Raw genomic sequence first — 13297 nt, 5'->3', positions numbered from 1 at the left:
ATGCAACATCTGTGAAGTGCAATATAGCAAAGTGAAATAAAACGAGGTAAGTCTATTTCGCTTTGTTCACAATTCCTGCTTCACAGTTTCTGAAACTCGGAATTTCCTAAGTGTTGAGAGTGAAAAAAAAAAAAGTGTCTTTTGTTATGTTAATGAGGTGACTTTTGGAACCAACCATGTGATTGGAGGGTTGTAACTTTCAGTCCCACCCCTAAATCAACTGCCAATGGTCAGTGATTTAATCAACCATGACTAGGAAACCAAAGCCTCCCTAAAAACCCACTGAGGCTGAGGTTTGGAGAGCGTGTGGGGGGAGGGGGAGGTTGGTGAACAGTAGAGATCCAGGGAGAGTAGCATACCTGGAGAGGGAGGGCATGGATGCGCCTGCCCTTCCCACATACCTTGCCCTTTGCGTCTCTTCCATCTGGCTGTTCCTGGGCTATATCCTTTAATAAACCAGTGATCTAGTAAGTAATGTGTCTCTAAATTCTGTGAGCTGTTCTAGCAAATTAATTGAACCCAAGGAGGGGCCATTGGAACCTCTGATTTATAGCCAGTTGGTCGGGAGTACAGGTGACAACCTGGACTTGTGATTAGCATTCTGAGTTGGAGGGGGTCGTTGGAACCTCCAGTCTGTGGCCGGTAGGTCAGAGCACAGTGTGCAGCTGGTGGCTGAAGTGGGTGGAGGTGGGGATCGGGGCAGTCCTGTAGGCCTGAATCCTTAACCTGTGGAATCTGACGGATAGTGTCTGAACTGAGTTGAATTCTTGGACACGCTGCTGGTTTCTGAGAACTGTTTGTTGGTGTGGGGGAACACCAGGGTAGATTTGGGCCTCGGACCCAGTTTACTTAACAAATCTCCAGGTTTTTGTGTGTGGGTTTTGAGGGGTTAGTTTGTTTGTTTGTTTTTAAGTGCAGGGGCCTCTCTGACCTTGAGAAAGGCATCCTGGGATCACAGCCCTAACACAGGGCAGGAGCATATACATGCCATTCTGCTGATCTCTGCATTAGACGGAAAGTTCTTTGAGGTCAGCAAGGGGTGAAACCAACTGGGGAAGGGCCACGGCCCGGACAGCTACTGGTCTCAGCACACATTGGAGTCACCTGAGGAGATTTAAACATCCTGATGCCTGGGCCTGGGTCCCAGGCCGGAGCACTTCACTGGGGTAGGGTAGGCCTGGGCGTCCTGATGTTTAAGCTCCCCAGGTGATTCAAAGTGCAGCGGAGTTTGAGAATCGCTGCTTTAGATCTCCGCCGCGCCCCAGGTCACATCACTTCCCATTCCTTCCCCCAAGAGTCCAGAAACCAGAAGCCCATCATGCAAGAAGCTTCCGTGGGCTCAACTTCCTGACGGAGGAGGAGGTTAGACATAAAGGGTGGCTTCCACACCAAAACAGCTTGAAACACATCTTTGGGGAATTTTGCGCCTGAACCACCACCGCCCTTCTTGCCTCTTCCTACCCTTTGGGCTAATTCGGAGGCCAGTAGGTGGCGCTGTCTCCTATGGCTTGCAGAAAACCCAACTCCCCGCAGGACAACTCTTCAAGGGCTTGTTTGAAATCGTTAACTTTTAATCCACCGATTCAAATAAATTTCCCTTGACTTTCTTTTTGTCTCTTCATTCCTCCCTCTCGTGCCAGGGAAACATGAATGTTACTCAGCTCATTGTTATTGCAGTGCTTGCCTTATTTTTACTGGATCGTTAGAGATCATACATTGTTCCTTTTTATTGGCCCTATAATACGTTACATAGTATTGAAGTAGTGTTAATGTCATATTAACATGAAATTTGGAATAATTGTCTAGATAATCAATGTTTTATTTAAGGGTGATTTTTTTCAAAATAAAAAAGGAGCCCTAACCGGTTTGGCCCAGTGGATAGAGCATCGGCCTGCGGACTGAAGGGTCCCAGGTTAGATTCTGGTCAAGGGCATGTACCTTGGTTGCAGGCACTTCCCCAGTAGGGGGTGTGCAGGAGGCAGTTGATCGATGTTTCTCTCTCGTCGATGTTTCTAACTATCTCTTTCCCTTCCTCTCTGTAAAAAATCAATAAAATATATATTTTTTAAAATTAAAAAGGAGATAAATCAATTTTCACTGAAATCCATTTTTTAATATAAAAACAAAGTACCACCAGTGGGAGGTCTGTCTCTCATCAGCTTTTAGGAGGTGAGCAAGGTCTGGCTGAACTATTTTAGAAAATGAGGTTGGGAGAGCTCAGGGGCACAGTATGGGGTTTTCCCAACCTCCAGGCTGGTGAAATTTTTCTTGTATTCAAAGACATTAACAAAGCCTCATAATTCCTGCAGGCCCAGTAACATCTTTTCTGAGCCCACAATCATGACATGGGGTTCAATAAAAGAATTCTCTCCTGCTTTCAGAAGAGAGCCACTTTGAAAAACAATGATAATAATAGTTAATATGTTGTGGAGTACTTAATGTATGTCAGGCACAATTCTCAGTTCTTCGCATATGTTAACCCCTTCAATTCTTACGATAATCATGAAGTAGGTACTATTATGAATTCTGTTCAACAGTTGGGGAAGTAGAAGCAAGAAACTTGCCCAAAGTCATATATGTGGTAAGAAGCACAACGAGGGTTTGAACCCAGGCAGTCCAACTCCAGAGCCTGGCTCTCTGTCATTCAATGCCAAAAAGTTGGCACGAAGGGTATTTCACTGGTCAGTAGGGACAACGAGACCTATATTTGAAACTGAGAGGTTCCTATATGTACAAGGCCTGGTGCCAGAGAAAAATAGAGCTTCCTGGAGCTTATAGGTTAAAAGGCCTTTATTACCAAAAATGAAAAATTCTGTCTAAATTTATGCAATTATGAAATGGTTCAAATTTCAGAAAATAGTCTCTCCATTTAAAGTAATTCATTTAAATCCATCTGCAAAATGCCTGCTGCTTTTTAAAAAATATATTTTTATTGATTTCAGAGAGGAGAGGAAGGGAAAGGAAGAGATAGAAACATCAATGATGAGAGAGAATCATTGATTGGCTGCATTCTACATGCCCCCTAGTGGGGATCGAGCCCACGACCCGGGCATATGCCTTTGACCGGAATCGAACTCCAGACCCTTCAGTCCACAGGCCCGACGCTCTATCCACTGAGCCAAACCGGCTAGGGCTGCCTACTGCTTATTACTTATTACCCCAGGTGTGGCTTCTGTCTTTGTTTGAGGGGCCCTCCAGCTTCTCTCTCCATTCTCAACCAGCTTTGGTGTTCTGCCCTTATGTGGTATTGGAGAAATCTTTTTTTAATTTAATGATTAAAAAAATTTTTTTCTATTACAGTTGATATTTAATATTATTTTATATTAATTTCAGGTGTACAGAGTAGTGGTTAGACAATTATATAATTTACGAAGTGATACCCCAATAATTCAAGTACCCACCATGGCACTATACAATACAGGATGGGGCAAAAGTAGGGTTACAGTTGTTTGTATGCAAAATAATACAATAATTAATAAATGATAATACAAAAATAAACTTTATGTTTCATGTACTCACAACTGTAAACCTGCTTTCCCGCACCCTGTAGTATTGATTATATTCCCTATGCTGTACTATACATCCCATGATTATTTTGTAACTGCCAATTTGTACTTCTTACCTTCAACTTTTTCACCCAGCCCCCCAAACTCTCCTCCCCTCTGGCAACCATTAGTTTGTTCTCTGCATCTATGAGTCTGTTTCTGTTTTGTTTGTTCATTTATTTTGTTCTTTAGATTCCACATATAAGTGAAATCATGATATTTGTCTTTCTCTGTCTGACTAATTTCACTTAGCATAATACTCTCTAAGTCCATTCATGCTGTCACAAATGCTAAGATTTCAGTCTTTTTATGACTGAGTAATATTCCACTGCATACATGTATCACTGCTTTTTTAACAACTCATCTATTTGATGGGCACTTGGGTTGCTTCCATATCTTGGCTATTGTAAATAATGCTGCAATGAACATAGGTGTGCATATATTCTTTTGAATTAGAGTTTTGGGTTTCTTTGGATATATTTCCAGAAGTGGCATTGCTGAGTCACAGGGAAGTTCTATTTTGAATACTTTGAGGAACCTCCATACTGTTTTTCAAAATGACTGCACCAGTTTGCATTCCCACCAACAGTGCACGAGGGTTCTCTTTCTCCACATCCTCACCAACACTTGTTGTTTGTTGGTTTATTGATGACTAGAGGCCCGGTTCACGAATTCGTGCACAGGTGGGGTCCCTTGGGGTGGCCCGCGGGGAATCGGACCGAAACCAGCAGTCCAACACTGCCTGCGGCTCATCCCGGCCTCGCTGCACCTGCCGCAGGCTTGTGTCCAGTCAGTCCCAATCGGGAGAGGCTTGCGCTGCCACAGCGATGCTTTCCAGCCATGAGCCCTACATCTGGCGCCTGTCCCGAGGGGGGTAGGGGGTAGGGGGGACCAGGATGCCATAGGCCCTCCAGGCGGGTGGTGGGATGTCCTTGTGGGCCTGGGATCCGGATCCGTCTCACTGATGTTTGTGCTGGTTGTTGGGAGCCACCTGGCAGCTGCTTTTATATCGGTTCTTCCTTGTGGAATGTCTAGGGAGGGGAAGCGGCTGTGGTGCCCAAGGCCGACTTCCAGGAGCTGGCAGTGCTGATGGGATCTTGCTGATGGCACCTGGCCCGTTCTCTGGAGATTGTACCTGCAGGACTACTGAGGGAGTGAGTGGCTGCTGCTGGGCTGGTGGGCCAGAACTGGTTGGTCAGGTGAGTGGTGCTCCCACTGTGGCAGCGCACTGAGCACCAGGGGGCAGCTCCTGTGTTGAGCATTTGCCCCCTGGTAGTCAGTGGGCATCATAGCCTGCCGTTCGGTCTATTTGCATATTAGGCTTTTATTATATAGGATAGGACTAGAGGCCCAATGCACAAAAAATCATGCAAGAATAGTCCTTCCTTCCCCTGGCTGCCGACACCGGCTTCCCTCTGGCACCCGGGACCTGGGTTTCCCTTGCAGCCCTGGCTTCGTCCAGAAGGTTGTCCGGAAGGACATCTGGACAGTCGTTCCACTGTTCGGCCATTCAGTCAATTTGCATATTACACTTTTATTATTATAAAGTGTAAGAAGGTGGTCTAGTTTCACTTTTTTTGCATGTATCTGTCCAATTTTCCCAACATCATTTATTGAAATAGACTGTCTTTACCCCATTGTATGTTCTTGCCATTAAGTAGCATGATATCTCCAACTGTGTTCTTTGTTCTTAAGATTGCTGTAGCTATTTGGGGTCTTTTTTGGTTCCATATAAGTTTTTGAACTATTTGTTCTAGTCCTGTGAAAAACACCATTGATATTTTCATAGGATTTGCATTGAGTCAATAGGTTGCTTTGGTAGTATAAACATTTTAATGATGTTAATCCTTCCTATCCATGAGAACATTTACTTGTATCTTCTTCCATTTCTTCTTTTTTTCCCCCCGGTGTCTTATGATTCTCCAAGTATAGGTCTTTTACCTGCTTAGTTAGATTTATTTCTAGGTATTTTCTATTTTTGGAAGTAATTGTAAATGAAGTTGTTTCCTTAGTTTCTCTTTCTGATAGTTCATCATTGGTGTATAAAAATGCAACTAATTTCTGAATATTTATTTTGTATCTTGCTACTATGCTGAATTCATTTTTCATTCTAGTGGATTTTTGCTGAAATCTTTGGGGTTCTCTCTATATCATGTAATTTGCAAATATTGACAGTTTTACTTCTTCCTTTCCAATTTGGATGCTTTTTATTTCTTCTTTTTGTTTGATTGCTGTTGCTAGGACTTCCCATATCAAGTTGATTGAATAAGAGTGGTGGAAGTGGACATCCTGTCTTATTCCTGATCTTAAGGGAAACGCTTTTAATTTTTCCCTGTTGAGTATGATGTTAGCTGTGGATTTGTCATATCTGGCCTTTATTATGTTGATGTATGTTCCCTTCATTCACATTTTGCTGAGAGTTTTTATCATAACTATGATCATATGATTTTTATCCTAATTTTTTTTATGTGGTTTATTATATTAATTGATTTGCAGAGATATTGTACTAATCTTGCATCCCAGGAATAAATCCCACTTGATCATGGTGTATGATCTTTTTAATGTATTGCTGGATTTGGTTTGCTAAGATTTTGTTGAGGATTTTAGTATCTATGTTCATCAGGGATATTGGCCCACAACTTTCTTTCTTTGTCATGTCTTTATCTGATTTTGGAATCAGGATAATGCTGGCCTTGTAAAATGAGCTTTGGAATCTTCCCTCCTCTTGAATTTTTTGGAATAGTTTGACAAGCATAGGTGTTAGTTCTTCTTTGGATGTTTGATAAAATTCACCTGTGAAGCCATTAGTCTAGGACTTCTGTTTTTTGGGGAGTTTTTTTTTTTAAATATATTTTTTTATTGATTTTTTACAGAGAGGAAGGAAGAGGGATAGAGAGTTAGAAACATCGATGAGAGAGAAACACCGATCAGCTGCCTCCTGCACACTCCCCACTGGGGATGTGCCCGCAACCAAGGTACATGCCCTTGACCAGAATCGAACCTGGGACCCTTGAGTCCGTAGGCCGACGCTCTATCCGCTGAGCCAAACCGGTTAGGGCAAGGGGAGTTTTTTTTATTGCTGCTTTGATTTTGTTGGTTGTAATTGGTCTGTTCAGATTTTCCGTTTCTTCTTGATTCCGTCTTGGAAGATTGTATGTTTCTAGGAATTTATCCATTTCATCCAGATTGTCCAATTTGTTTGCATACAATTGTAGTATTTTCTTATCCTTTGTATTTATGTGGTGTCAGTTACTTCTCTTCCATTTCTGATTTTATTTATTTGGGTCCTCTCTCTTTCTTTCTTGATGAATCTGATTAAAAGTTTATTAGTCTTATTTATCTTTTAAAAGAACCAGCTCTTGGTTTCAATGATCTTTTGCATTATTTTTAGACTCTATTTTATTTCCTCTCTGATCTGTATTATTTTCTTTCTTTTATTCACTTTGGACTTTGTTGTTCTTTTTCTAGTTCCTTTAGGTGTAAGGTAAGATTGAGATTTTTGTTGTTTATTGAGGTAGGGCTGAATTGATATGAATTTCCCTCTTAGGACTGCTTTTGCTGTGTCCCATAGATTTTTGGTTGTTGTGGGGTTTTTACTTTTTTTTTTTTTATTGATTTCAGAGAGGAAGGGAGAGAGAGAGCTAGAAACATCAATGTTGAGAGAGAATCATTGATCAGCTGCTTCCTGTATGCCCCACACTGGGGATGGAGCCTGCAACCTGGGTGTGCGGCCTACCAGGGAATCAAACCATGATCTCCTGGTTCATTGGTCAATGCTCAACCACTGGACCACGCCAACTGGGCAATTGTTGTATTTTTATTTTCCTTAGTTTCAAGGTACTTTTTGATTTCTTCCTTGATCTCATTATTAACCTGTTCATTGTTTAGTAACATGTTATTTAGTCTCCATGTGTTTGTGTGTTTTTCAGATTTTTTTAATAATTGATTTCTAGCCGAAACCGGTTTGGCTCAGTGGATAGAGCGTCGGCCTGCGGACTGAAAGGTCCCAGGTTCGATTCCGGTCAAGGGCATGTGCCTGGGTTGCAGGCCCATCCCCAGGAGGGGATGTGCAGGAGGCAGCTGATCGATGTTTCTCTCTCATCGATGTTTCTAACTCTCTATCTCTCTTCCTTCCTCTCTGTAAAAAATCAATAAAATATATTTTAAAAAAAATAATTGATTTCTAGTTTCATACCATTGTGGTTGAAGAAGATGCTTAATATGATTTCAATCTTCAAAAATTTATTGAGACTTTTTTTGTGGCCTAATGTGTGGTTCATCCTGGGAAATGTTCTATGTGCTCTTGAAAATAATCTATATTCTGCAGTTTGGGGGTGAAATGTTCTGAAAATATACATTAAATCTATCTGGTCTAATGTGTCATTTAAGACTGCTGTTTCCTTGTTGATTTTCTGTCTGCAGGATCTATCCATTGATGTCAATGGGGTGTTAAAGTTCCCTACTCTGACTATATTACTGTTGATTTCTCCTTTTATGTCCATCAATATTTGCTTTATATATTTATATATAGGTGTCCCTATGTTGGGTGCATAAATGTTTAGAAGGGTTATATCCTTTTGTTGGATTGAATCCTTTATCATTATGTAATGTTCTTTGTAGTATTTCTTCCATTTGTCCATTTACATGAAATGTCTTTTTTCCATCCCTTTACTTGCAATCTGTGTGTCTTCTGATCTGAGGTGCATCTCTTGTAGAATATATATATATAATATAGTTTTGTTATCCATTCAGCTACCCTATGTCTTTTAATTGGAGCATTTTATTCATTTATATTTAAAGTGATTATTGGTAAGTATGTATTTATTGTATTTATTGCTACCTATATATATAAAACAACAGCTACCGTAATGGTCATAACGACCTAACAACCAGTTACTATGACACCCACTGTGGCCAGTGAACCGGCCTGATCAGGGTGTGGAGCTGACAGCCAACCTCGGCCCCTCCCCGCTGCTGGCCTGCCCCTGATCGGACTCTCCCACCCCGATCAAGAGTGGGCTGGCAGGCCAAACGCCCCCTCTCTCCCACCCCGCCAGCCGCGCCCCTTATCAACCCGCCCCACCATGATAGGCCCGAAGCCCCTCCCCCTGCCGGCCTGCCCCTGATCTCACCCCCCACCCCAATAGCAGTGGGGCTGGGCAGCCAACCTCCTGAAGCCCCTCCCCCTGGCCACCTCACCCCTGATCACACCCCCCAACCCAATAGGGGTCAGGGTTGGCCAGCCAACCTCCTTCAGCCCCTCCCCCGGGGCCAGCCACGCTCCCAATGGGCCCCCACCACCCTGATTGGCCCACAGCCCCTCCCCCTGGCCAGCCCCAGCCCTGATCACCACCCCACCTCAATAGGGGGCAGGGCTGGCCAGCCAACCTCTTGCAGCCCCTCCCTCTGCCTGGCCCCACCCCAGATCGTTCCCCTACCCTGATCAGGGGCAGGGCCAGCTGGCCAACCCCCCATGGCCCCTCCCCCAGGCCACTGGCCCCCAATAGGCACCACCTACCCACCCCATTTACGGGTGGGGCTGGCAGGCCCACCACCCACAGCTTCTCCCCATGGCCGGCCTCACCCCCAGTCAGCCCCTCAACCCCAATCAGGGGTGGAGCCCGCTGACCAATCACCCACGGCCCCTTCTCCCAGCTAGCCAGGCCCTGATTGGTGGCCCTAATCGGGCCCTGATCTGGGCAGGCCAGCTGGCCAACCTCCCGCCACCTCCTCCTCCTGATAGGCCCAGCCCTGATCCACCCTGATTGGGGCCAGGCCAGCCGGACCCCACCCATGCACAAATTCTTGCACTGGGCCTCTAGTTATTTATATTTATACTAGAGGCCTGATGCACAAAAATTTGTGCACTTGGGGGGTCCCTCAGCCCGGCCTATGCCCTCTTGCAGTGTGGGACCCCTCGGAGGATGTCCACCCCAGTGGGGACCCTCACCCCATGGAGGTTTGATCAGCTTGGGTGAGGGGCTGATGGCTGTTTTCAGACTGGCCACACCTTTAGGGTGGTGGAGGTCCCCACTGGGGTGCCTGGCCAGTCTGGGTGAGGGGCTGAGGGCCGTTTTCAGGCTGGCCAAGCACCCTGGCAATGTAAGCTTCCAGCCTCTCCTTTTTTTCTTTTTTTTTTTTATTCTGGGATTTATTTACCTTCTATAATTGAAACTTTGTTGCTTTTAGCAGAGGCCTGTGGAAAGCTTGGCTTCCTCCATCGCCAGGGGCAACCCACTCTTGGTCGCTCCAGCTCCGTGGCCAAGGCCGGCTGAAAGCAGGTATCTGGGGTTTATTTACCTTCTATAATTGAAACTTTGTTGCTTTTAGCAGAGGCCTGTGGAAAGCTTGGCTTCCTCCATCGCCAGGGGCAACCCACTCTTGGTCGCTCCAGCTCCGTGGCCAAGGCCGGCTGAAAGCAGGTATCTGGGGTTTATTTACCTTCTATAATTGAAACTTTGTTGCCTTCAGTGGAGCTCAGAGCCAGCTGGGAAGCTTGGCTTCCTCCATCACTGGAGCGCAACCAAACCTCCTGCTCGCTCCAGCTCCATGGCTGCCAGCCGCCATCTTGGTTGGGTTAATTTGCATATAGTCATTCTGATTGGCTGGTGGGCGTGGCTTAAGGTGTAGCAAAAGTACGGTCAATTTGCACGTTTGTCTTTTATTAGTATAGGATTCCTTTTTTGTTTTTTCTTTCTTCTTAAAGAAGTCCCTTTAACATTTCTTGTAATGCTGGTTTGGTGGTGATGAACCCCTTTAGCTTTCTCTTGTCTGGGAAGCTCTTTATTCTTTCTTCCATTTTAAATGATAGCCTTGCTGGGTACAATAGTCTTGGTTGCAGGTCCTTGCTTTTCATCACTTTGAATATTTCATGTCAATCCTTTCTGGCCTGAAAAATTTCTGTTGAGAAATCAATTGACAGTCTTATGGGAGCTTCCTTGTAGGTAACTGACTATCTTTCTTTTGCTGCTTTTAAGATTCTCTGTCTTTAATCTTTGCCATTTTAATAATAATGTGACTTGGTGTGGGCCTCTTTGGGTTCATCTTGTTTGGGACTCTTTGTGTTTCCTACACTTGTGTGTCTTTTTCCTTTACCTGGTTAGGGAAGTTTTCAGTCATTATTTGTTCACATTATACTTCTCTTAAATCTACTCAAATTATGTTGACTATTTTATAGACACAGTGAAGATAAAAAATTCCATTCAAGCCGAACCGGTTTGGCTCGGTGGATGGAGCGTCGGCCTGCGGACTCAAGGGTCCCAGGTTCGATTCCGGTCAAGGGCATGTACCTTGGTTGCGGGCACATCCCTACTGGGGGCTGTGCAGGAGGCAGCTGATCGATCTCTCTCATCGATGTTTCTAACTCTCTATCCCTCTCCCTTCTTCTATGTAAAAATTCAATAAAATATATATAAAAAAAATTCCATTCAAAATGAGGCAGCTATGATATAATGGAAATAACAGTGGAGCTTTAAGTCAGGACATTTGGCTCTATCAGTTATTACCACTTCTCTGAGCACCAATGTCCAAATGGGGAGAATAAGGTGTTTTATGGCATTGGTTTCCATGAACTAAACATATCTAGCTGAGCACCCTCCTCTGTGCCTCTCTGAGTATGGTGACTTTTGAACTGTGCCTGTCTTTTGTCAGGAACCTGAAAACTATATCCATGGATGTATTCTAAAATATAATGGCCTCTCAGCCTTCGAGGCTCTTACACCACCTGAGCAACATGGATCAACACCTGAGCTGAATGATGTGCCAGACTGAAACCAGAGCTTTTGTGAGATGAACTCTTAATGTTGCCATGCTGGCCAGCTGCGGTTCCCCCCTATGTTGTTTTGAGTTGACTAAAGCCAAGTCTGGTTTCTGGAAGGCTTCTGGGTCTGAGTGTTTAGTTGAACTTAGGAAGAACCTCTGGCAGGCACAGCAGGCATCATGTTTTATTTTACAGTCTCTGAGGTGTTGGAGGGGATAGTGACCTATCTCCGCTCAAGCCAGGAGAAGAGGAAACTATCAAAGAATGAGCTTGGGCTACATGGAATGAAGAATTTGCTGTGATTTATGATTAAATAATTGGAGTAGGTTAACTAGGGAATTGATGGAGGGTCCTTGGAGGATCATTTAAAGAGGTGATATGATCATTTTCAGAGTGAGCCCTCAAGGCAGACCCTCACAGTCTTCCCACAGAGAGAACATGTTTTTTTTAAAACATATCACATCCTCTGTGAAAGGGCAGTGACTTTTTGAAGGACAGTTTTTAGTTGGTAGAACAGGTTATATAAACCAGAATCTGCTGCCAAGTGCCAAACATTTGACTTCATAGCTAGTAATTATAGAGCCAGCTCTGGCAAGAACCAGATCCTCTGATTTCTAAATAAGCAAACTGAGATCTACAGAGGGGTAGGCAGTTGTGTGGTTGCTCAGATCGTTGATGGCATTGAGGACTGAAACTCCGAATCCAGATTTCTACTTTTATTCCAGCAATTAAGTATGAAGAGCTAGCCCTAGCTGGTTTTGCTCAGTGGATAGAGCATCAGCCTGTGGACCGAAGGTTCCCGGGTTCTATTCTGGTCAAGGGCACATAACGTCAGTTGCAGGCTCCTCCCCAGGCCGGTCCCTGGTCAGGGTGCGTGCAGGAGGCAATCAATCGATGTGTTCCTCTGACATTGATATTTCTGTTTTTCCCTCTCTCTTCTATTCTCTCTAACAATCAATGGAAAAATATCCCCAGGTGAGAATAAAAAAACAAACAAACAAAAAAGTATGAAGAGCTATATTCTACAAAAGGGGCAGCAGGCTCTGCATACAGGGAAAAGTTGGGTCCCAGGTGGGTGGCTGATAGCTTCTTGCAGACTCAATCCTTGAGCAGCTGCTCAGCTTCCACTCCCCCATCCTACCCACAACCAGGGCCCCTAGGAAGGAATAGGGGTCAGAAGCTTGTCTCACTTTCTGAAATGCTGCCGAACTCCTAGCTAAGCATCATTTTAAGGGCCACTGATAGCCCTAAGACAAGGCAGAGGAGAGAGGCAAGAAGGAAGAGGTGGGTGGCAAGGAAGGGAATGGAGTGTAGGTGAGAAAAAATGAAGTGGTTATTTAGGCAGTCAAGGCAGAATGCTGGCTCAGCTTCCAAAAATGTTCCTAAGTGACTGGCTTCTCCCTTCTAGTCTTCAGAGATCTGGGTGTCTGTGATGTTCACTGCCCTCTGTCCCATCCTCCCATTCTGTGACATTTCTCCTCAGGCCACATCTGCATGGACAGTACCTGTTCTGTGCCCCTTCTTCATTCCCTCCTCACCGCTTTTTTTCCCTTGGCATTTACTCTAGAAGTTTCCAGGCATGATTAATCACGAAGTGTGTGTGTGTGTGTGTGTACTTGTATTCATTCATTGTACTTTAAAAAAAACAGTGTGTGTGTGTGTGTGTGTGTGTGTGTGTACTTGTATTTATTCATTGTACTTTTTTAAAAAACCGATTTTATTTCTTTTTATTTTCTAATTATTATTTTTAGAGAGAGTGGGAGGTGGAAGAGACAGAAACATCGATGTGAGAGAGAGACATTGATTGGTTGCCTCCCACACATGCCCCGACTGGGGCCAGAGATCAAGCCTGCAATGGAGGTACATGCCCTTGACCAGAATCGAACCTAGGACCCTTCAGTCTGCAGGCCGATGCTCTGTCCACTGACCCAAACCAGCTAGGGCAATTTATTTTTATTTTTTCTAAGTTTTATTGATTTGAGAGAGAGAGAGA

The sequence above is a fragment of the Myotis brandtii genome, unplaced genomic scaffold (assembly GCF_000412655.1).
Source record: "Myotis brandtii unplaced genomic scaffold, ASM41265v1 scaffold4, whole genome shotgun sequence".
In the NCBI taxonomy this organism is placed as follows: Eukaryota; Metazoa; Chordata; class Mammalia; order Chiroptera; family Vespertilionidae; genus Myotis; species Myotis brandtii.
Note: the sequence above shows the minus strand (reverse complement) of the source record.